The following is a 25,396-nucleotide window of genomic DNA, read 5'->3' on the forward strand; positions in this document are numbered from 1 at the left end:
TTTGTGAATTCTCACAAAAAAAAACCCGCCAACAAAATATTAAAATATGGCGAGAAGCCTGTATATCTGTAGTACTATTATGAACGGCACAAGCTAAATTTCACTTTCTGTTACATAATATAAAGAAGAAGCCGGCCCAGTCTCACTGCAAACATAAAACAAGGGTAAGGATCAAATAAGACCATCCAGATCTGATGGTTTAAGTGTTGCTTATCTTTTGTTCAGTACATTGCTTGTGCGGTTAGCATCACATTTGACATTTTACCATGCCACTAATCTTGTCTTTCTTTATTTTTCACAGACCTGGCCACTTCTTTGCATAGAAGGTATGCTATGCTGAAGGCCGGCTGTATACATTAGCTTCACATTGCAAACAAGAGGCGTGGTGCACACACACCTCAGTCAGGGATCTGCAGGTCTAACAACTCCTCCCTGTATATACACTTCCCCCCCCCCCCCCCCCCCCCTGCCCTCCGGCCTTCACTGTTCCTAATTCAGAAACAAATTCTCAGCCTGAGTTACTAATCCTGTGTTTTTCATCCCCACCCAAGCAATCTGCTGTTGTATGTTTCAGGTTTTCCATGGGTGAACAAGCACGCTAGCAGCTTAGACTGCTGCCCTAGTGACAATCCTAAGGTGTCTACGAAGATTAACCTGTAAGATATATTTTTCTCCTGTGCTCAGGAGGGCTTACCTGTCAGCCTTACCTTTCTGTGCAATCCAAGAGACCTGTTTGCTACCATTCTCTCTGTCTGTAGAAATACCGTGCTTCGAAAACCTTTCTGCAGAGCAGCTTGGATATTTAAGGATTGCAATCTAAACCGTTCATGTATCCCGGTCTGTGTACAGGTATAGTGGTATTTTGTTATCTCTTTCCAATTGTTACTATTTCTGGTTATACCAGTCTTCTGTCATTTATTACATTCTGTACTGTTTTGTGCCGTCTACATGTAAAAAAATTTTTGTCAATGAAGTGAACTTGTGTAAACATATACAAATGTACGCAAGTATATTCCCGGAAGGATTGCATATGTTGACTTATATAATGTTTGGTGTTCATTGTTATCTAGAGAAGGTTATTTTTCCTCTGCTACGACATGTAATAAAGAAATGTGATACTCTCTGCAGTCATGCTCCTCCTCTGGGACTCTCTAGTGATGGATAAATCATTTGATCTATACGCAGATGATGAATGAAAATTCAAATATTGGTGAATGTTCTAATCAGTCAAACGGTTGTTCAGTCTAATAAATTATCATTTTGATACACACTGAACAAATTTTATTAAAATAGAAAATTATCTGAAAATGATAGGTGACATTCACTGCGTTAATTTCTTTTTTTAAAATGTATGTATTGTTGTATATTTTTTAATTGTAAATTTATCGTGGATCTGTTTAGAAGTTTCTGAAGTCTAAAAAGTAAGGGTATTTTTTCAGAGGATTTTGTCATCAAGTTACATCTGGTTGATACAATTGCAATTGTCATCCATTCTTCGAATAGTTATCGTAAAAGCTGAATTATTAAAAAAAATAGCTGTTTGATCGCAGTCTAGTACTTTACTAAGTTCATGAAACATAAGTGTTTTACTATTCCATTGTGTGTTTGTTTTAAATGCTCTGTTTGTTTATTTCATACTACAGTGATATTATTTACTGAAGGATTAGTCTTTGCTGACAAGAGAGGCTGCCATGGATAATTTTAATGTAAACAGAGCCGAGCTTTGGTTGGACAATGTGAGATGCGGTCTTGCTTCCAATTTACATTTTATGGTAATGGTTTATGTGTATTGTCAGAGGAGGCATTGCCTGTGTCTATCCTTCCTCTGGAAATTTGTGGTCTTGCAACAGGAACTATGCAGCACAGAAACATAATGATGATTTAGTGTCTGGATCCTAATTCCAATCTCAAATATATCAACAAGTCTATAGGATGGTGGATCCAGTAGGATTTGAGACCTAGGTAGCACCAAAGGACATATATCCATTCTTATTCCATGTGATTTCAAAGGAAATCACTTAAAATTATCCTGAGCGCTTGGACTGCATATGCAATTGATAGCAGGGACTGTAACTATGCCACCTCCACCACATTTTAATTTCAGGATCTTTCTCTGCAAATACTGAACGGTACATTTAGGGAATCATCACTAAGGTGGAGTGTAGAAAAACACATCTTATTATAATATATATTTCTCTTCTTTCTTCTTTTTGTTGCATGGCTCGCCATGATGTACATATATATTATAATTCTTCTGTGTCAGTTAGAAATATCAATACGCATCAGACTTACGTTTTCTTTAGGTTTATTCTAATTACAATTACTAATATATAATAAAACAACAAAGGATGTTACAGGATGACGGATATGCAAAAGCATGTGTTAATAGCTGGACTCAGGAAGGGAGATATCTTCAAAAGTCAGAGAACAGACAGACAACAAACCTCATGGTCCTTTGGCCACTGTTCTATACATCTATAACCATAATAACGTAGGACATTTTACCTATAACTCTGGCCATATAAGAACACGTATGAAGACTCTCTATATGCAACCATATTCCAGAATTCTCAGACACTTCCATGTGACTTGTTAATCCCATCTGTTACTCATGCTCAATCCAGACACCCATTTGGGTGCAGTCTAAAATGTAATGTATGTATAAAATAGCAGCTATACATGCTAATTTTGTATGGCTCAAGTTGCACATGTATTTTAAATTTAGCTACACTTTCCCACGTGCTTAGGCCTACCTCATACTAAGATTCATGCAGGTATCGGTTTCCTTACTGTAGATACAGTAAAAGTGTAAATATTCAGTTAGGTGTTCATGCTGCTACAGCACTGTGCACTTATTGAACAGGGGTAGGCAACCTTCGGCACTCCAAATGTTTTGGACTACATCTCCCATAATGTTCCTACAACCATGATGCTGGCAAAGCATCAGGGGAGATGTCATTTACAACATCCAAAGTACCAAATGTTGTGTACTGCTGCTAGTAGATTGTCTACTGTACAAAAATTACTCAATGAGGATTACTTTGAAAAATGAATTTAGAGGATGATGATGATGATGATGAAAATGGTTTGCACAGTGGTATAGGAAGGGCAGGCATAGGCAACCTTTGGCACTCCAGATATTTTGGACTACACCTCCCATGATGATTTGCCAGCATTATGGTTATAAGAGCATTATGGGGGATGTATTCCACAACATCTGGAGTGCCGAAGGTTGCCTACCCCTGAGCTAGGGTCTAAAACACCTGTCCTGTCAATAAACGCTATTTACCAAATCAGTCCCTTATCTCAAAGTGGTGAGTTAGAGGGATATTTACTTGGCGACTGCAGGGCATTCAAAGTGAATTTCAAACGTAAGGTCAAAACAGCTGAACTGGATAAAGTCTCCCAGTCAGCTGTGCATTCAGTTTGGTTACTTTGGCTTTCAATTTGAAATTTACTTTGAATTCTGTATAATTCTTAGTGAATAACACTGTACGTTTTGCTACACTCTATAGTATCTGCTAGATGTTTGAGCTTGGTATTTTTCTTTTACTTGTTAAATTTGTCCTCCAGCAAAATTAGTTCCTGCACTATTAATACCTGTACATGTGAATGGAGGAAGGACATTATCTATCACAATGTCTCTGAACAATACTGCTTAGTACTGCAGAGGTTTACAAAAAGCACTGTAGCCCAACCTGTTTGATCAGAGACATCGCAGAAGCAGGTTAAGCTTTACCTAGCTATTGCATACTTTAATGAAGTTTGGCCCCTCTTCCTTAGAGGCTCCTTTATAATGTCCTGTCTGTAGCCAGGACTATACCATTGAACAATACACAATCGCTACCTTATAATGCATACAAAGAGCAGTGTGGATGTTTGTTCTTAAAATATTTTGTAATGTTATGGCAAACTCTGACTGCCTTGACATGTAATCGTTGCAGCAGCTCTTATGCCTCGTGAGCAATGTCCTATGTCATTTTCTAAAGTATCATTTGTGATGGTACTCCACATAATTACCCATTGCTTCTGTAGAAGAATAGGTGTTTGTCCTTCATCTCTGTGAAAGGCACAGCGATTCCTATTGTAATTGAAACTTCAAAGAGACTTTTAATCAGGATATTCAAGATAAATTGCTCATACTGAAACTGTGTGCTACTGCATATACCTATGTATAGATTTTCACTTAGCTTTTATTTATTTTTTCCCTCCTTAACTACAATACATATTACATAATGTACATGTTCATATTTAGAGTGCTTTGTTGCTGCCTTATTTAGGGCCTACATTTTTAAATCCTACACTACTAGCCAAGCCTTAAGTGACTCGTCATTGCAAGTCTGGAGGGTCCAGGGGTGAATAAGTACCGGCCAGGGCATCACTTGCCATTATCAAGTGGAGAGTAGAATTTTGCGCCCTGCATCCATGACCTATTAATCTACATCTTTCAAATTGTAGCAGTACAGAAGTAGTTTATAGTCAGTCATTCCTTTTTTAATACCTCTCAATGTCACTATTTAGGAGGTACAGTCTTAGTCTTTTTTATAGATTTTGGCTCAGACTCCAACTTCCATCATTTTCATCTGAATGTCCTCTCATGTAGGAGGCCCGAACCTTAGGTGTGTGTGAATGGATACAGAGCTGAGGAAATAGTAAAAACCCACAGTGACATGTCTTTAAACTAGAAAAAAATGTATTTAAATATGAGTTTATATAATAAAATAATGTTATATTGCTTTGCATTAATTCAGTAAATCAGTAGGTTGTTGTGAAATTACTTTAAAAGCTTCCGTTATAGCCAAGTCACTGACCACATCTCCTCTGGTCCGATACCCCAGAGAAATATGCCTTCTCGTGCGTTCATAACATCTAGCATTCATTCTAACATTTGCTGGGACATTGTGATAATAGTTTTTTTGTTGCTAATCAGATATATAGCGGATTGCTTACAGTGTGAATTATAGCTACAAAATAATTGTCTTGCAAGTTGATGGTCATTTTATAACAAATGACTATAAATAAATGCTCGAGTCGGATGTAGTAAGTCATAGGGAAAGACAATGGCTACAGAATGAGTGTTGCTGTTTGCACTCTGACTGATCACGACATTTAGTGGAGCTTTGAGTTTATAGACGCGTGTCTCAGAAATGGTGCTTGTATTGAGTGACTCACACATTGCAAGTGATCACAAGACAATGTTATTACTTCTGTCATTTGTCTTCTTCTTTTTTTTTTTTTTTTTAAAGAACCCGTCAAAAAGCTGAATAACTTGAAATGTTAGACTAGTAATGCCCTTTAATGAAATGTATAATTCTATCTGTTGGAAGCTGCAGCAATTAAAACACAGATGAGCAACAAGTGGCATATTTAATTAAGGGGGTGTAGCAGACTTCTCACCTGTGGGATAAAATCCATTATTAAAACCTGCTACAATGGTTGGTTGGTTTGTTTGTTTTCTTTTTAAAATACGTACCATTTTAGTACTTATATTTAGGAATAAGCACAGGTTTTTCTAAAATTGAGAAATGCTAAAAAAAAAAAATCCATATTGCAGTAACCTGATTTTCCATTTACCATTTAGTAACTTGTATGAATTTTCATGTGCAGCAATGTAAAATAAATATACATAGATATGCTATCACCAGGCGTTTGCCATTTGTAGTAGATGACCATTTTATATTTCTGATCTGCAAGGCTTGAAAAAGACCTATGCTCTACTCGGGCAAACATTGCAGAGTTATTCATAGAAACATAGAAACATAGAATGTGACGGCAGATAAGAACCATTCGGCCCATCTAGTCTGCCCAATTTTCTAAATACTTTCATTAGTCCTTGGCCTTATCTTATAGTTAGGATAGCCTTATGCCTATCCCACGCATGCTTAAACTCCTTTGCTGTGTTAACCTCTACCACTTCAGCTGGGAGGCTATTCCATGCATCCACTACCCTCTCAGTAAAGTAATACTTCCTGATATTATTTTTAAACCTTTGTCCCTCTAATTTAAGACTATGTCCTCTTGTTGTGGTAGTTTTTCTTCTTTTTAAATATAGTCCCCCATGGGGACTTGATAAAGGAACCAACAAGACACTTACAGGGATATTAATGGAAAAGGGCTCTTGAATTGAGTTTAGGCTTAAACTGTTCTAAAAGCTTCTGTCAAACTTTTTTTTTTAAATCTGTGTTTCCTTGTGTCTAATTGAAAATTGTAATAATAATAATAAAATTGATAATCTTCTCAACAACTGCTTGATTATTTATTGCTTATTTTTTCTGTATATTTTCTGTATCTTGCAATATATAGTCAAGGACATGGTAACCACACAAAACTCCCTGCATGCACTTAGTGTATAGAGAAACTGGTTACAATTATTTTGTGGAATTGCAATGGAATTGTGACTTCATCAAAAATTTGGATGCATGAACGTAGTGTTATATCAACTACAGCAATGGCAATAGGAATGTAGTACGTCACGAGACGTCCATTGAAGAGCACGGCCGCTCTTAGCACATACTGGTTTTGTAATGTCAGGCTGCTGTAGGAACAGAATGACTCAGCAAAGGATAAACCTGCTTTCTAAATATGTCCATGGTACTGAAAAAAAAAATAGATCAATAGTTCGTAGAACAGAGTAGAGTTCAAGACGGACTTGATTTTGGATCATTAAAAAAATAAACATAAATAAATATAAAAAAAATATATATATATATATATATATATATATATATATATATATATATATATATATATATATATATCATGGGTAATATCCCTGCAGCTATTAGTGGGTTTACTTACTAAACAGTGTAACAGGGATACATTCAGCCAAAAATTAGTAAATGGAAACAGAAGTAGGTTGCTAGATTTTTCTAACTCAAAAATGTGGGCATACATTTTGCAAATGTCTTGCAAACTACTGCAATTGGCAGTTTAATTATTAAACTCACATTCTCAAATAAAAGATTGTATCTTCTTCAATATATTACATGGAAGCCTGTCCCTGTGTGCATTGTTTGGGACATTATTGATGATTGATACTAAACTGGACAAGCTTGTTTTAACAGCTTTGTTACCAGACAAAGCCCAGGGGACATCGAACAGTGATGCAGACTTAAACACAGTGCCTGGCAACATGAATATCAACAGTTTAATGGGAGTTGGACGTCTGTGAAAATCTCTCACCTCCCACTCAAAAGGGGTAACATGTTTTAAATACCGTCTAAGGTATCTTGGATGCCTACTATACAAAACTCCTGTATATTGATTTTCCATATACAAAAATATATTTCCCTGCAATATTACCAAGAGTAGCTATGCTACCTAAGTGTGTGGTTTTATCTTATATTAGGTTAATATTGGATGTATCATTCTCTTATCATAGGACTGGGCATAAATAGGAAGCGTTTGTTAAAATGAGCATTTAAGCACATGTAGACCTGCCAGTTGGGACCAGTGTCTGGCTACTCTGGGTTTATTCCCGGTTTTCTTGGTTTTCAGACACCAGGGAATATCCCTAATATCCCTAAAATGCAAACCAATTAAACATACTCGAGTGCCAATTAAACAAACTCTAGTGCCATTTAAACATATTCATGACTGTACAAGACCATTATGGGGTTCTTGTACAGCCACTTCTACAGGCGCTTCTTACTATTTAAGACTGATTCCTTAGCTCTCTGTACAATTTCTGCCAGCCTTGCAAGGTTAGGAGGTCAGCTTTGGAAGCAGGTGTCCTGGTCAGAGATTCCCACTTCTTTCTGGCCACCCCCCACCCCTTCATTTTTGGAATGTATGTACTGGTCGGTATTCTTGCAATGTATGTGCTGGTCGGGATGCTTGCAATGTATGTGCTGGTCGGGATGCTTGCAATGTATGTACTGGTCCGGATGCTTGCAATGTATGTGCTGGTCGGGATGCTTGCAATGTATGTGCTGGTCGGGATTCTTGCAATGTATGTGCTGGTCGTGATGCTTGCAATGTATGTGCTGGTCATGATGCTTGCAATGTATGTGCTGGTCGGGATGCTTGCAATGTATGTGCTGGTCATGATGCTTGCAATGTATGTGCTGGTCGGGATGCTTGCAATGTATGTGCTGGTCGGGATGCTTGCAATGTATGTGCTGGTCGGGATGCTTGCAATGTATGTGCTGGTCATGATGATTGCAATGTATGTGCTGGTCGGGATGCTTGCAATGTATGTGCTGGTCGTGATGCTTGCAATGTATGTGCTGGTCATGATGCTTTCAATGTATGTGCTGGTCGGGATGCTTGCAATGTATGTGCTGGTCGTGATGCTTGCAATGTATGTGCTGGTCGTGATGCTTGCAATGTATGTGCTGGTCGGGATGCTTGCAATGTATGTGCTGGTCGTGATGCTTGCAATGTATGTGCTGGTCATGATGCTTGCAATGTATGTGCTGGTCGGGATGCTTGCAATGTATGTGCTGGTCGGGATGCTTGCAATGTATGTACTGGTCCGGATGCTTGCAATGTATGTGCTGGTCGGGATGCTTGCAATGTATGTGCTGGTCGGGATTCTTGCAATGTATGTGCTGGTCGTGATGCTTGCAATGTATGTGCTGGTCATGATGCTTGCAATGTATGTGCTGGTCGGGATGCTTGCAATGTATGTGCTGGTCGGGATGCTTGCAATGTATGTGCTGGTCATGATGCTTGCAATGTATGTGCTGGTCGGGATTCTTGCAATGTATGTGCTGGTCGTGATGCTTGCAATGTATGTGCTGGTCATGATGCTTGCAATGTATGTGCTGGTCGGGATGCTTGCAATGTATGTGCTGGTCGGGATGCAGTATAAAATACTGGTGTGACTAATGAGATATATGCACATAAGAATAAAACATTGAACAGTGAGCATGTTGTAAGGGTTTGCAGAGTATGGTATGTGAGACACTGTTCCTGCACCAGCTCACTTTTCCTTGTCCATTAATGGACTGCAAAGCTAAAATAAAATTAATTGTTTCCAGTAAGAAAGCTATGGCAGCTAGGTATCAAGAAAGCTTTACATGTGAAACATTTGATATATCATGAAATGAAAGAATTTAATGATATTTCACACTTGTTACTCTATTATTGTTGGATAAGCTTTCCAAATGACTTTTTCAACATATTAAAACATGAAAACATACACCATATATACAAAAATACATCATATACAGTGAGGGAAAAAAGTATTTGGTCCCCTGCTGATTTTGAACGTTTGCCCACTGACAAAGAAATGATCAGTCTATAATCTTAAAGGGGCACTATAGTCACCAGAACAACCACAGCTTATTGAATTTGTTCTGGTGAGTAGAATCATTACCTTCAGGCTTTTTGCTGTAAACACTGTCTTTTCAGAGAAAATGCAGTGTTTACATTACAGCCTAGTGAGAACTTCACTGGCCACTCCTCAGACAGCTGTTAGAGATCCTTCCTGGATCATGGCTGCCTAAAATGCATCCAAACATTCAGTATCTCCTCCCTCTGCATGCAGACACTGAACTTTCCTCATAGAGATTCATTGATTCAATTCATCTCTATGAGGAGATGCTGATTGGTCAGGGCTGTGTTTGAATCATGCTGGCTCTGCCCCTGATCTGCCTCTTTGCCAGTCTCAGCCAATCCTATGGGGAAGCACTGTGATTGGATCAGGCGACCACTTCTGATGATGTCAGCAGACTGCTTGTTTTTTTTTCAGGCAAACAGCATGCAGGGTTACAGTTTCAGGCTCGAATACAGTAAGATTTCTATATTTATGGAGGCATGAGGGGCTGAGGGGGGCTAGTTGGTGGTTTTAACACTATAGGGTCAGGAATAAATGTTTGTGTTCCTGATCCTACAGTGATCCTTTAATGGTAGGTGTATTTTAACAGGGAGAGACAAAATAACAAACAAAATCCAGAAAAAAAAAGTTCTAAATTGATTGCATGTTAATGGGTGAAATAAGTATTCGACCCCTTTGACTTTGTACTTAGTGGCAAAACCCTTGTTGGCAATTACAGAGGTCAGACATTTCTTGTAGTTGGCCACCAGGTTTGCACACATCTCAGGATGGATTCTGTCCCACTCCTCTTTGCAGATCCTTTCCAAGTCATTAAAGTTTCAAAACTGATGTTTGGCAACTCGAACCTTCAGCTCCCTCCACAGATTTTCTATGGGATTAAGGTCTGGAGTCTAAAGGCCATGAAGATGTGCTTCTTCTTGAGCCACTCCTTTGTTGCCTTGGCTGTGTGTTTTGGGTCATTGTCATGCTGGAATACCCAACCATGACCCAATTGCAATGTCCTGGCTGAGGGAAGGAGGTTCTCACCCCAGATTTGATGGTACATGGCCCCGTCCATCGTCCATTTGATGTGGTGCAGTTGTCCTGTCCCCTTAGCAGAAAAACACCCCCAAAGCATAATGTTTCCACGTTTATGTTTGATGGTGGGGATGGTGTTCTTGGGGTCATAGGCAGCATTTTTCCTTCTCCAAACACAGTGCGTTGAGTTGTTACCAAAGAGCTCGATTTTGGTCTCATCCGACCACAACACTTTCCCCTAGTTTTCCTCTGAATCATTCAGATGCTCATTGGCAAACTTCAGACAGGCCTGTACATGTGATTTCTTGAGCAGGGGGACCTTGGAGGCGCTGCAAGATTTCAGTCCTTCACGGCGTAGTGTGTTACCAGTTGTTTTCTAGGTGACTATGGTCCCAGCTGCCTTGAGATCATTAACAAGATCCTCCCATGTAGTTCTGGGCTGATTCCTCAACATTCTCATGATCATTGAAACTCCACAAGGTGAGATCTTGCATGGAGCACCAGACTGAGGGAGACTGACAGTTATTTTGTGTTTCTTCCATTTGCGAATAATCGCACCAACTGTTGTCCCCTTCTCACCCAGCTGCCTGGCGATGGTCTTGTAGCCCATCCCAGCCTTGTGTAGGTCTACAATCTTGTTCCTGACATCCTTGGACAGCTCTTTGGTCTTGGCCATGGTGGAGAGTTTGAAATCTGATTGCTTCTGTGGACAGGTGTCTTTTATACAGGTAACGAGCTGAGATTAGGAGCACTCCCTTAAAGAGAGTGCTCCTAATCTCAGCTCGTTACCTATATAAAAGACAGCTGGGAGCCAGAAATCTTGCTGATTGATAGGGGATCAAATACTTATGTCACTCATTGACATGCAAATCAATTTATAACTTTTTTGACTAGCCGTTTTCTGGATTTTTTTTTGTTATTCTATCACTCACTGTTAAAATACACCTAACATTGAAATTATAGACTGATCGTTTCTTTGCCAGTGGACAAACGTTGAAAATCAGCAGGGGATTTAATACTTTTTTTCCCTCACTGTATGTGTATATATATATATATATATATATATATATATACATATATATATAAAATTTAAATATTACAAAATTATAATTTTAAAAGTTCATATAAAAACATGAAAGCATTTGAAAAGCTTATCCAACAATATTAAATCAAGGCCTTAATCTGAAAAGCATGTTTAATCCCAAAATGCCCTAGCTGCTGTTATAGTACAGGATTTGTATTGGAGTCTGAACTATCAGCTGGAAAATCTGAAAGATATATGATCCATGAGAATTGGACACAGACATTCAAAAACCAGCAATGCCGGCAGAGCAATGAAACAAGTCTAATGATATCACCAACTGCTACAGCAGATACCTCTAAATCGGATGTGATCAACTTATTATAATTCTGTCACTTCTCTTATCACATTAACCCTCTGCATCTAAAGTCAGTTCACTATGGTTTCTTCTGTCAACTATTACAAATTCTGTCTTTCCTTTTACACCATTTTGCCATGCGTAGAATATGCAACACTGCATGAAAGCTTTAGCTTAGAACACTCTACTGATTTCTGGCTTGTTTTAAAAATAACATTTTGTTGATTAAAACTTTCTCAGCCACAGAGGTAGATGGACTCCTTTGAATCCATGTGAATGGCTGTAGCAAAGTAATGCATGGTTTTGAGAATTTAGCCTTGGGTACACTGACCAGATAATAATTCCCATTAATATCCCTTACTTGAAGGAGGTATCTGGTCCCCATCCAGATCGTCCAGATCGTGTTCCTGCAGTCTTACTCTTCAATTATGTACCATTTTGAGGTAATATCACATTGCTTATGTAACCCTAGCTCCATGTACCCTAGTCGTGACTCGCGATCTGTACTTCAAGGAACCATATATTCAATTAACCATTTAATCTTTGTAATTTGGTTATTATTGCCTGGAGTCCCCTTGCACCTTCCTTTCATTCAGTGATAAACCATGTTCGAGTAGTTTAACAACGAAACAACACTCCCTGGGTGTGAACTTTGATAGAGCTACGTATGTGAGGAAGGCTAAACTTGATGGACGCAAGTCTCTTTTCAGCTATGTAACTATGTAGCTCAATAGCGGTCAGAATGGAGTGTGTGAAGGATTGTTTTTTTAAACATCTGTAATTTAATGTCTGATATTTCTGCAGTACTTGCTTTTAAAAACTTTGGAGGTAACTTTGTATCCTCTTCACTTATCACTGGCTACATAGATGTTGGTGAGACTTTTTTTTTGCAATGGAAAAACAGAGCTAAAGCACTCACAGGGCTATGCACTAAAGTTAAAAAATACTCAAATTGTAAGCATTCTCAAAGTCAGGTATATTTGCAGCTCATCTACTTTTGCCTTAAATTTGAAATTTACTTTTCATTTTCACCATTTTGCATGTGTCAGACATTTATGTGCTTGTGTTTTTAACCATGGTTAATTTGCTCAGCATTTACTTCCCATATTCAGAATTGACCTCAAAACTTGACATGAACATGCCAAAGTGGCAAATTTTGGGTGAATTTGAGAACTATCACTGTATATTGTCATCTGGAGTCACATTGGTGCTTCGTTAATTACCCAAGTCTGTATTAAAATATTATTCAGGTATAGCTGATTGTAGTATATATATCAACAACCTCAATCCCCAAATGCAGAAATACACACTATCAATAACAACTTCATTCCCTAAACTGATTATAAACATTTTTACTTTCATGTATTTTGCAGGATAAAATTTAGACCATAAAGCCTCACTCGCCCTCATGTATACTCTAGGAATGATTACCAGCCTATAGTGAAAGTAATTTCTCTGCCAGAGGCCAATTGTTAATGGTTTATGACTTCAAGTGTGATGAAAATGTGAACTCACCGTGATTCCAAGCAGTTAAATAAGTTTTAATGGGTCACATCTTTCCTCCAATCAGGGAGTCGGAAGGAGTAAATGGACTCGGTTTTACTGTCCGCATGACATTATTATTTCAGCGAGTGATACATATTTCTATAGCAGTTTTGAATAATTTCATTTAAGAAATATATGAGTTAAAGGAACACTATAGGGTCAGGAACACAAATGTGTATTCCTGACCCTATGGTCTTAAAAACAGCATTCAGCTCCCCTGACCCCCTCTCCAATATAGTAAAAACTCAGCTTATTTTCAGTGCCACGCAGGTCTGCCAGTGCAGACTCCACCCACACCCTCCTTGGCTGACAAACATAATTGATGATCTCAGTAAATCACAATGCTTTTGCATAGGAAAGCATAGGATTAGCTGAGATTGTCAATTCTGGTGAGCTCATCCAAGGAGACGGGCCAGGGCAGAGTCAAATGCCACCCTGGCCAGTCAGCATCTCCTCATAGAGATGCATTGATTCAGTGCATCTCTATGGGGAAATTTCAGCTGTCTGAGGGGTGGCCACTAGAGGTGTTCCTGGGCTTTAATGTAAACACTGCATTTTCTCTACAGTAAGCTGTAGTTGTTCTGGTGACTATAGTACCCCTTTAGCTGTATTTACTGTATGTGGGCATAATGTTAAATGATTATACATATATAGTAAATAAAAGTGTCTGTCTGTGTGTGGGTATATATATATATATATATCTATTGAAAGAAAAAAACAGAATAAAAACGCTAACTTTGGCCAGCATTTGTAACTAAGCGGCTACTACAAAACACTGGACATACCCCATTATAAATACCCTCGGTTGTCTACATTTGAAAATGGTATGCTATGATGGGGTTATTTCACATTCCTGGGCTACCATATGGTCAACACAGACACAGCAAACCAATCTGGCAAACTGAATTGGGCAAGCCCTATATTGACCCTGTAACTTTCCAAAACACCATAAAACTTGTACATTGGGGTTATTGTTATACTTGGGAGACTTCGTTGAACACAAATATGAGTGTTATAAATCAGTAAAACTTATCACGATGATGAAATCACCAGTAAAAGTGCAGTTTTTGTGTAAAAAAAATGCAAAAAAAAATAAAAACGCTAACTTTGGCCAGCGTTTGTGACTAAGTGGCTACTACGAAAGACTGGACATACCCCATTTTAAATACCCATACATTTGACCCCTGTAAGTTTGCAAAAACCCATAAAACCTGTACATTGGGGGCACTGTTGTACTCTGGAGATGTTGCTGAACACATATTGGGTTGTTCTTTGGCAGTAATACATAACAGGAGCTGAAAATCCATGCCTAAAGTACAATGTATGTGAAAAATAATATTAAAAAATTACTACCCAAAAGGTTGACAAAGACTGGTGGTAGAATTAGTGCATGGAAAGTGTTAAAATACCACAATTTGAAATACCGTGGGGTGTCTACTTTTCAAAAACATATGGTTTGATGGGGGTAAATTACATTGGTCGGCTTCAAAAATGTCCCAAGTAGGACATGGGTGCATGATGACCAGTTGAGAAAATTCCAAGTTGGAAAACTGGAATGCGCACCCTCCAAATAAGGTATTTTAGCCCCCAGAGAACCTGACACACCTATACTTGGGGGGTATCACTGTACTCAGGATATGTTGCTGAACACCTATTGTGTTCTTTTTTAGTAACCCTTTTTTTATTTTTATTTTCAATTTTGGCATAGATTGGTGGTAAAATGGTTGCATGAAAAGAGTCAAAATAGTCCAAGTTTAATACCTTAGGTTGTCTTCTTTTAAAAAAATATATACATGTGAAGGGTTATTCAGGGACAGATATTAGTGTTACAAAAATGGTTTGGAAATAGCAAAGTGCTACTTGTATTTATTGCCCTATAACTTTCCAAAAAAAGCTAAGAACATGTTAACATTGGGTATTTCTAAACTCAGAACAAAATTTAGAAACTATTTAGCATGGGTGTTTTTTGGCGGTTGTAGATGCGTAACAGATTTTGGGGGTCAAAGTTCGAAAAAGTGTGTTTTAAAAAAATAAATTCATCATATTTTATAATTTTATTTATAATAAATTATATGATATGATGAAAATAATGGTATCTTTAGAAAGACCATTTAATGGTAAGAAAAACGGTATGTAATATGTGTGGGTACGTAAATGAGTAAGAGGAAAATACAGCTAAACACAAACACCGCAGAAATGTAAAAAACGCCCTGGTCCTTTACGGTAGGAAAATTGAAAAGTGGTCTGGTCACTAAGGGATTAAACCATTTTACAATCAGGTTAAAAGGCCCTGCACAAACATCATAAATTAATGTCAGAAGCATGATTAACAATAGTTTAAATGGTAGCTCTGGAGGGAATTGATATCATCTCCATTTTTTAACATATTATTACTCCGCTAATAGAGTTTCCTAGCTTCTATAAATAGTAAGGATCCTGTTGTGCATGATTTGATTGCTTGTTATTTATGTAATTTTTTTTGTGTGTTTATTATAGTGTTAAAATATCATTTTCATTCACCTTTTCTGTTTGTGCTAACACAGGCTGAATTATTTATTGCTGTTTAGATTTGGAGAGTTAAACATGCTCAAACTGTAATTTATATTTGCAGAGGCTCCTGAATTTTTTTTTACTCAGCAAGAAATTAAAATTCCATCCAGTATCATTTGCACGCAGAGAATTTCAGAGAGTATGCAAATGTTCTCAGGGACCAAGGGTGATATTTGCAAGCAGATGTATGCACTCTAAAATCAGTTATTTATGACTCCCAAATGCCATGTAAATGCAATACCAAACTGAACTTTAAATCTATTCACACTCAACTTGATCCCTGAAGAAAAAAAAATAGAAGTGAAAAAAGGAGGAGGGTTAACCTACCAATGAATGTCAGTTTTTATAGGTTTCTAATCTAGAATGCCTTTCCTCCTGTTTCCTTTGTTCACTTGTCTTCCAAACAGGTTTCTTTTTATAAATCATTCGGCTCCGTTTACTGCACCAGTGAGAATTGGGGTTATAGTGAAAGAAGATGTATCTGTGCACTTCATTTTTTATTTTTTTAATGTCAAAGAAGTCCAGCATTGCTTTGCTATTCACTTTGAGTCCCAGTTGTATGATAGATCTTTTTCAGTGCCAGTTAGAATTTTCAGCCTTCTCTCTTGTTTGCATTAAATACACTTTTGCTGGCTGTTAAGAATTGAAACAAAAAGGCATGAAAATGTGTTCACAAAAACAAGAACACAGTAGAAAAAGTCACCTTAATGCACATGCCTCTAGCAGAAGTAGTACTTTTCAGAATTAATTAGCCCTGGACTTGACTTATGCATTGAACCAGGGTTGTTGCTAGGGTCATTGACACCTGGGTGCAAAATTAGCACACATGAAGAGTTGGTAAGCCCCAGGACCTGACATGATCCACACCTACTGAATAAAGAAGTTAACAACCCTAAAGGAATGCCTAGCAACACAAATGAACCAGCTACTAGCAACAGGCTCCCACCCTGACTGACTAACAGAGGGCAGAACAATACTGGTCATGAAAGACCCTGACAAGGGAACAACACCACCCAGCTACCAACCAATAACCTGCTTCCTCACAACATGGAAACTCCTGTCAAGCATTGTAGCCTCCAAGATCCAAGGGCATGTGAGTCAATATATGAGCAATACCTAGAAGGGGATTGGAAACCCCACCAGAGGATCAAAACACAAGCTACTGGTTGACCAAGCAGTGACAAGGGATTCTAAGACCAAATAGACCAATCTGTGGATTGACTACAAGAATGCCTTTGACACAATGCCGCACACATGGATACTGGAATGCTTGGCCCTATATTAGGTCAACAAGACAATAGGAGCCTTCATCAAGAACTCAATGGGCAAGTAGAAAACCCCTCTAGAAGCCAATTCCAGGACAATAACACAAGTGAACATCAAATGTGGCATATACCAAGGTGATGCACTCCAATCTCCAATGCTGTTCTGCATAGGCCTCAACCCCCTTAACCAGATAATCAAGAGGAGTGGATACAGATACAGATTCAAGAGTGGAGCTAACATCAGCCACCTTCTCTACATGGACAGCATCAAGCTATATGCCAAGAATGAGCGAGACATTGACTCACTGATCCACCTACTAGGATATACAGCAAGAATATTGGAATGTCGTTAGGCTAGAGAAGTGCGGGCGGATGATAGCAAACAGAGGGAAGATGATCAGGACAGAAGGAGTTGAAGTTCCAGAAGGCCATAGAAAAAAACCATGAGAAAGAGGCAAGGAGGATAGCAACATCACCTCTAAAGTACCTCTAAAGAGTCAGACTGGTCCTGAAGTCCCAGTTCAATGGCAAGAACAAGATCCAAGCCATCAACACATATGCCCTACTGGTCATCTACCAGCTGGAATAATAACCTGTCTAAGAGAAGAACTGGTCACCATGGATGTCAAGACCCAGAAACTACTCATTATGAATGGAGGATTGCACCTGAAATCCAGCACCCTGAGACTGTACACCAGCCGTAAGGAAAGAGGTCAGGGCCTGATGAGTGTTAAGGCCACAGTTCTGGATGAAACACATAGCATTAAAAAGTACATCAAAAAGATGTCTCCCGAAGATGAACTGCTAAGGGAATGCCTGAGACAACAACAGATAGAGGATACAGAAAAATAGGAGGTTCCATAGCAAGACAAACCTCTCCATGGGGTATGCCACCAGCAGATAGTGGGTGTGGCTCACATGACAAAATCCTACCAGTGGTTGGAAAAGGCAGGGCTGAAAGACAGCACAGGAACAGAGACTCAGCACCAGATCAATAGAAGCCTGAATCTCCCACACCAGGCAAGACCCAAGGTGCAGACTCTGAGCCAGCCCAGCACCTAGTAGCCGGATGGAAGATGTTAGCAGGAACAGCATACATGGCAAGACACCAAGTTACTGGAATTGTGTCCCGAAACATCTGCACAAAATACGGATTGGACCTCCTTAGTACAGATGGGAGTTGCCACAAAGGGTAGTTAAAGGGACACTCCAGGCACCCAGACCACTTCTGCTCATTGGAGTGGTCTGGGTGCCAACTCCCACTACCCTTAACCCTGCAAGTGTAATTATTGCAGTTTTTCATAAACTGCAATATTTACATTGCAGGGTTAACTCCACCTCTAGTGGCTGTCTATTAGACAGCCACTAGAGGTCACTTCCTGGGTTCTAGTACAGGTTTCCTGTGCTAGAGCGTCGCTGGACGTCCCCACGCTGTGTGAGGACCTCCAGCGTCGCCCAAAAACCCATAGGAAAGCATTGAAATGATTTTTCAATGCTTTCCTATGGGGAGACGTAATGCGCATGCGCGGCATTTCCGCGCATGCGCATTAGGTCTCCTCGGCCGGTGAGCGAGATTAGTCTCGCCCACCGGCCGACGTAATCACTAGGAGGAGCGTTGCGGAGGCGGAGACAGCGGCGAGGGACATCGCCGCTGTCCCAGGTAAGTGACTGAAGGGGTTTTCACCCCTTCAGTAACCGGGGATTGGTGGGTGGGAGGGAGAGGGACCCTCCAGTGCCAGAAAAACGGATAGTTTTTCTGGCACTGGAGTTTCCCTTTAAGAATGACAGGGCTAAGATCCTGTGGGACTTCAAGATCCAGACAGACAAGTAGTAGACCCAGTTGTGATATGAGAACTCAGGGCTGTGACTCAAAAGTTGGGGGAGTGGCTTCAACAGATTCCCAGTGGGGCATCTGAGATCGCTGTCCAGAAGAGTACGGCTCTAGGAATAGCTAAAATACTGCACAGAACCCTCAGACACCCAGGCCTCTGGTAGAGGACTCGAGAATGGGGGGGGGGGGGGGGGGGAATAACACCCAGAAGGGATGAGAAAATCCATTTTTAAATATATATAATTATATATTGACTGTCTTCAATATTGAGAAATGAATACGATCCAGATTAGCAAGATTAAATAGAGCCATAGGGTTGTTCCAATTTAACACAAAAAAAAGAACAAAATTGTTTTATATAATAATACTCTAGTAGACGTTCTGTGTAATAAAAAAAGCAAGATTCATCTATGATCATATGCCACCCAATTGCAGCTATGATCCTTGTAAAGTTAGTATAACATATACCGGTATGTCCTACTCATGTATTTGACTTTGTGGTGTGTGACAATACAGAATGGCACAGTAAATAGAAACACCAACCTGGCTCAATCACTCAGTATTTAACCTGATAATTGTATCACAGCTGACATTGCTTTCCTAGGAAACTACTAGGGGGTTATATTGAAAAACTAGGGATCAGAGACATCAATGTGTTTCCTAGTTGAACAGTGCTTACTCATGGCTATAAAATAAAGTATTTATATAATCCATAAAAAAAATGTTCTTTAAAGGACCACTATAGTGCCAGGAAAACATACTCATTTTCCTGGCACTATAGTGCCCCGAGGGTGCCCCCACCCTCAGGGACCCCCTCCCGCCGGGCTCTGGGGAGAGGAAAGGGGTTAAAACTTACCTTTCTCCAGCGCCGGGCGGGGAGCTCTCCTCCTCCTCTCCTCCCATGCAGCTGAATGCGCACGCGCGGCAAGAGCTGCGCGCGCATTCAGCCGGTCTCATAGGAAAGCATTATCAATGCTTTCCTATGGACGCTTGCGTGCTCTCACTGTGATTTTCACAGTGAGAATCACGCAAGCACCTCTAGCGGCTGTCAGTGAGACAGCCACTAGAGGATTTGGAGGCTGGATTAACCCATTTATAAACATAGCAGTTTCTCTGAAACTGCTATGTTTATAAAAAAAACGGGTTAACCCTAGCTGGATCTGGCACCCAGACCACTTCATTAAGCTGAAGTGGTCTGGGTGCCTATAGTGGTCCTTTAACTGTACAGACTGTGATCACTGACTGCTGCAATGATTCATCTTTTAATAAAGAACTGAACTTTATTAAAACTCTACAGGCTACATGTATGCCTTAAGAAAATAAAAAGGACATTTTTACATGCTGAAACTGCAAAATAAGTTGCCTAATACCTATCTCAATATGATTTTGTTAAAGATTGACAGCACCTGTAGCATATATTATTAAAATGTCATCACTTTCTACCACACCTTAAACTTCATATTTTTTTAAAGTGAAATATCTGACTGTTACTGTGACTATCCTCGTTAACTTGAAGGAGCACTCTGACACTGATCAGATCCTTTATTTTTAATTCATTTAAAGGAACACTATAGTCACCTAAACAACTTTAGCTTAACGAAGCAGTTTTAGTGTATAGATTGTGCTTCTCAAGTTTCACTGCTCAATTCTCTGCAATTTGGGAGTTAAATCACTTTGTTTCTGTTTATGCAGCCTTTGTCACACTTCCCCTGGCTCTGACTGACACAGCCTGCATGAACTGGTTTCACTTTCAATCAGATGTGATTTACCTTAAACAATTGTATCTCTTTCTCTGTAAATTGAACTTTAATTACACACAGGAGGCTCTTGCACAGTCTAGTAAGCTATTAACATAACAGGGGATAAGAAAATCTTAATTAAATGGAACTTGCAATGTAGAAAGGATAAACTTTAGATGACTCTTTACAGGACGTTTTTAGGAAGGCTGTGCAAGTCACATGCAGGGAAGTGTGAGTAGGGTTCATAAACAAAGTGATTTAACTCCTAAATGGCAGAGAATTGAGCAGTGAGAATGCAGGGGTATGATCTATACACCAAAACTGCTTCATTAAGCTAAAGTTGTTTTGGTTACAATAGTGTCCCTTTAACTAAAAGTTTAAAAAGCAGCTCTTATTTGAAGTTCATGTGATCCCTGCAAAACTAAAATGTTTTGCAACAGCCAAAGTGAGTGCTTACCAAACCAGTCATCGCGTGACAGATGTTCTCAAATTTGAATGGCAGTGCCTAGAACCACAATAGAAAATAAATATTTTAGTGCAATTGCCAGTTTTATCCTTTTTGGGTGAATCATTTTACGAAAAACAAAAAGGGTGCTTGCTCCGATAAGGCTATAATTAATTAATTATATATATATATATAGTGAGAAAGGCCCAGGAGGAGCTGAAATGTCAATCGTTCATGTTAACCTGTATTTGTATTAATACATTGATTTTCACAATGCAGAAGACTTCATAATGGCACCAACTATTTGGACATTTAAATAATGAACCTTAAGTTTCAGTAATAAGATACATTGCTGTATGTCCAAAGGAACTTAAAAGCAGAAGGACCTCTCAACATTTATTAAATATAGTGCCGGGCCACACTTCCTATTGGGCAGAGTAGGCATCAGCCAAAAGGCACATGTACTGTATGGGGGGCTTTTTTTTTTTAGCACTTGTAATATACATTTTGGGAACGTAAATGCCCTGGTGGAGGGGGGCGGGGCTTAGCAACCGAGGCGAGCGGTCGCACTGATCGAGAGTTCCGAGGCCCAAGCGAGGAAAACGGGCAAACAATCAGCCATCCTGCTACCAAACCACGGCAAAAGCCCTCGACACACACCCCAACACCATGGGGCGCAAAACCGGGAAAAAAAATCCGGGGAAAATCAACCCGGGTCTCACCATAGGAGACATGTGGCGGCAGGCCCGAGGCACAACCGAAGCCAACATGGCGACACTCCACGGAGGCTGTTCGGATTTTTCCGATGACCTCTCAGGTGAGGAATACTTACCGACTCACACTGCCAGACGTCCCTCGCCACCGACCAACCCCCCACAAGACTCCATGCCAGTGACAGTGGCGATCCTTCAGCAAATGCTTGCCGATCACCACAAGGACTTCCACAAGGAGATCACTGCGCTGAGGGGAGACCTAAAGGGGGTGACGAACCGCCTAACCACCATAGAGAACCGAACCGAAACGCACGCTGAGGACATAAGGGACCTCCAACGCACCGTGCAGGAGCTGCAGCTGCGGCTACGCTCTCACGACCACCGCATGGCCGAGAACGAAGATACCAGGCGGCGTAATAACCTGAAACTCAGGGGGCTCCCAGAGAACGCCACAGATGCGGACCTGCCGCAAACCGTCAAAAGCCTACTCGCAAAGATAATGCCACCAGCACAGGCAGAACGCATCCGCCCAGAGCGTATTTTCCGGGTCCCCAAGTCACCAAAGGCGCCCACTGGATCGACTAGAGACACCATAATAGCATTCCAGAATAGCTCCGACAAGATGGCGATATTGGACGCCCTGCGGGGTAAGGCGCCTCCACAACATGAGGGCAAAGATATACATTTCTACGCAGACCTCTCCAGCAATACCCTAGCTTGGAGACGGCCCCTCCAACCACTCACCGCCATCCTCCGCAAAAAAGGCCTCGGCTACCGCTGGCGGCCATCTCACACCCTTGCGGTCCAACAGGGTCCTGAAATACACCGCATACGTGACTTAAGTGACGCGACGCCACTCCTGCACTCCTTAGGCCTAACTTTGGACTCCCTCACACCACTGATCCAGCAGAACCAATCCTCCCCGCAACATCGATGGGACCCAGCCAGGACTGTCCCATTTGTCCCACAAGGCCTAACCCCGGACTCTTACGCTACCATCACCACCTGAACGGAGAAGGGTGACCGCATGGACTGCCGGTCCCTACAACCAGCACGCATATGGAGGTCGACGTCTAACGGCTCAATCCAGCACTCTCGACCACTGACTGCCATCTTCAACGCACTCACCACCCCGGAGCCTTATACGGGGCTGGCACACAAGGAACAGTGACACTTGGACTGAACAGTACTGCACCCGTGGGACGCCTCCCCGACCCTAGACCCAACTATTGTTATGTTTTTGTTCTCATCAACCCTGCCTCCGACCCCGGCTTGCAAGCACAGCACATAGAGCCGGCATCGGCTGACTGAATAGAATTACACCTAAGACATTGCTCTCACCTTGTTGACACCACGTAGTTTACATTTATGCTTAAAGTGTTTATTTTAATTTTTTTTTTTTTTTTTTTTCTATTTTACCTATAATGCTGTTGCCTCAGACGAAACTTGCACCTAATATTTTGCAGTGCAAACAAGCATTGGTAAGGTTAAACAAGCCTGTATCTCTCACGTTATTACCAGTCCGACGGATGGACCCAGCCTGTTTACAGCGTAATTATACACTTTAAGTTGATGTTATACTGCTTTAAACGACCTTGCCTGCCTATATTACATATTATAAAATTATGCCTGTTTAACAAGAACCCCGCTCGTTGAGCGAGAGCACCTCGAGCCTGCCTATAACATTTTGTACACGGCAAACATAATACAATTTAAAAGGGCTACTTAATTAAGGGAATGCTCACAATAATTCCTAGCGTGAAGCCACTTTGTCCTTACAACCTGTCGTCACTGCTAGTACTCAGGGTTCTATCTTAACTCTTTAATCTAAGCAAGTTCCTTATATTGATAAATGTGCATTTGTTCTCTAGGCAATGACATCGGAAAACTGTGTTAAACTATCGGCTGGTGACCGCTGTTGTGGCGACACAGACCCTGTTTGCATGCTTAATAATCGTACTGTACTACTACTTGCACTGCCACCATGTCACCCCTTGCAGAGCTATTACAGTTGTCCATATGTGTCTCCTTAAACCGTATTGACTACCCCAGTTAGCAATGTATATATATATCGCATGTAAAATTACAGCATAGTTCCACTAGCTGACGTATGTGACACACAACGTTAATAACCAATGTCATGATGTCCGCAAGTGTACTGTTTCCCACTGTGTGTCTTCTCTAACCTCTCCTACCTGCCGAGCTCATTTTGATTCTTCACTAAAGCAAGACTTAAATCAATTGTAATCCTGACACGTGTATGAATGTATGTACTCCGCAGGAATGTTTTGCCATATATTCCACACAAACTTCACACAAAGAAATCGTCCATATACCTGTCTAGTTAAGCATGTTTAAACCACCATACAGCTGTTTAAAAGTCAATTACTTTCTTGTTCATAAAAAATTGTGCTGTTGTACCTGCCACACTGTAAAATACTATGAAAAAGCCTGCAGTTGCTGTTGTGGCTCTGCAAGCCTGTTGTTAATGCATGCACAGCAAATAAAGAATTGAAAAAAAAATAAAAAAAAAAAATAAATGCCCTGGTGGAGAGAGATAAGCACCAGGACCCTTAGCACCTTAGGACCCTTGTGTTCTATGTTGCCCAGTCAGCCTTCTATGCTGGATAGCAGAGCAGCAGGAACAGTTCTAAAGGGTGTGAAACTCAGTGCTGTCCCAGCGTCTGTGTGTGAAGCTGGACAGCAAGTGTGAGGGATCACTTCCCATCTGCCCCCTAACAGCCTCTCACATAGGAAATGTCTTGCAGGAATTAATGGAAGTAATGCGCACTGTATAACAGGTCCCGCAGTTGTACTATTAATCATAGAGTGTGAGAACTTTGCAAATGACCCTTCAAACTATACATATACAGTTGTCAAATATGATGCTTATATGCATACATTGTCAGTAATTAAATTAAACTTACTTCATGTACTTTTGTGGGTGAGGAGCAGGGGACACCTCCTGAATTATTCAAAATGTATTACTGTGGGATTTCATTTTATTTTTTTTAAATTAAATATGGCTTTCTTTTCTCTTGCCTCCAAACCTCAATCCCCAAACATGTTTGTGTTTGGCTCGCCTCCAAGTGATGGGACTGAGAAGTTAAAATTAATTTGATCTTAAACAACCTTTTAAACAAGACTGTGCCTTGGCTAGTAAATATTTTGTTTGCCAATACTTGGTAAAGCATAATGAGCAAGGATTTTTGTTTATTTCAGTGAGATATGTATGATGTATGATGTATGTATGATGTATGTATGTATGATGTATGTGCAGAACTATCTGAAATGAATGATAACAAACGTACTAATTCAATTTAATGATGGCTGTTTTACATAGTGGTGGATGTTGGAAGGATATTTTAATTCTGTCCTTCTGTGATTAACAGATATGTTAGGAACAGCACATCATGATTTAGTAAACATGGTCAGTTAATAGTAGGGAGGAGGAGTTTCTAAGAAAATGTACAGTTTGATTTAAAATGGGATTTAAAAAACCTGCATTAAAAAATGGCTTCATTTTCAATCAGATGTTAATTTACTTTAGAAGTTTGTATCTCCTGTTCTGTAAATTGAACTTTAATCACACACAGGTTTTGTAGGTTCTAGTAGCCTTTGAACAGAGC

At 40.1% G+C, this 25,396-nt stretch overlaps 1 protein-coding gene across 2 annotated transcripts in view; it reads left to right on the forward strand.

The window, feature by feature from the left end:
• The first annotated feature begins 508 nt into the window (after nt 1-508).
• The window catches only part of FHIP1A (FHF complex subunit HOOK interacting protein 1A), a 179,375-nt gene continuing 154,487 nt past the window's right edge, over nt 509-25,396 (forward strand). Inside the window, exon 1 of one of the 2 annotated variants that reach the window (XM_063458510.1) lies at nt 509-849. The gene's annotated coding sequence lies outside the window, so the exon portion shown is untranslated. The remainder of the gene's footprint in view (nt 850-25,396) is intronic. The other variant, XM_063458511.1, reaches the window with a different exon arrangement.

The sequence above is a fragment of the Pelobates fuscus genome, chromosome 6, assembly GCF_036172605.1.
Source record: "Pelobates fuscus isolate aPelFus1 chromosome 6, aPelFus1.pri, whole genome shotgun sequence".
Classification (NCBI taxonomy): domain Eukaryota; kingdom Metazoa; phylum Chordata; class Amphibia; order Anura; family Pelobatidae; genus Pelobates; species Pelobates fuscus.